Source organism: Cariama cristata, unplaced genomic scaffold, assembly GCF_000690535.1.
Source record: "Cariama cristata isolate BGI_N322 unplaced genomic scaffold, ASM69053v1 scaffold17481, whole genome shotgun sequence".
In the NCBI taxonomy this organism is placed as follows: domain Eukaryota; kingdom Metazoa; phylum Chordata; class Aves; order Cariamiformes; family Cariamidae; genus Cariama; species Cariama cristata.
In genome coordinates this window covers 100,543-101,602 of record NW_009598923.1, presented here as the reverse complement: position 1 = coordinate 101,602, position 1,060 = coordinate 100,543, and positions in this window count along the sequence as shown.

Sequence of the window (1,060 nt, the reverse complement as noted above, 5' to 3'; positions counted from 1 at the left end):
GTGCAGCAGGTGGTAAAAATGCTCCCTTTTTACATGCCTGCTCCTTGCTATGTAACTTAGCTGTAAAGAAAGTATGATCTCGATCTCTCTACCTCTTTTATTTCTTCTATTTTTAAAACAATGCACAGTGTGTGTACTCACTCCGTTGTCTGTTACTCTTTTGTATGCCCAGGACAATGTGTCTCTTGGGCTCCTCTTTTGGCTTCTGTCGTAAGGCAAGAGCCACAATTCTACAAGGTATGGAGTTAGCTATGTTTTGTTTTCTGGGGGGAACTTTGTCCCCAGAAGATTGATTCAGACTCTTCTTTAATCATTTTGGCCTATCTGCTTGATGAGACTGAATGTAGGATGAGTTTTTAACATGATAACAATTACTTCTTTTTCACTGATGTTACTGCAGTTTCTTTCTCACACATGTGCTTAGAGCTTAGTTCTCTTCCCAGAGGGAACAATCATTCCTGTAAGTTACATTTTTCACCCATTTACATTCTATTACCTGTTTCTAACTAGTCCCTGGTGCATTGGCTGGGCTGATGTACAAGAAAGGAATGTCCTGCTTGATTAAAATCGGTTTATGGGCTATTCACCTGTATTGGAGCAGTGAGCTGGCAGAGGTGATGTTTTCTGGTCAGCAACCCATGTTGCTGGAGCTTGCAAGCTACTGGGAAGTGATAAAATCCATTTCATTCATTCATTTCATTTCATTTCTTACCTCTTTCTGTTATTGCAGCTTACATTAATTACCATCATGGGTACGAACTTTGAAACTTCCCCCTAACCTTTTTGATGACATAATTCTTCTGTTGTGTATCCTTAATCATTACTTTAGTGTCACAGAATTGCTTACCTTTCATAATCCCATAATCTTCATTATGTATTGGACAACTATGGTTGTGTTGTAAATCCTAATTGCGTAGTTCAGGGTTAAATCTGCGTTTTCCAGTGAACACTCAGTTTTTCTTCCAGATCTCAATTACAGTCTTATCTCATATCTGGTCCTAGTTAGACTTGCAAAATTGGCTTAGATTGATCACAACCCCCTCTGTAATTTCACATTCTT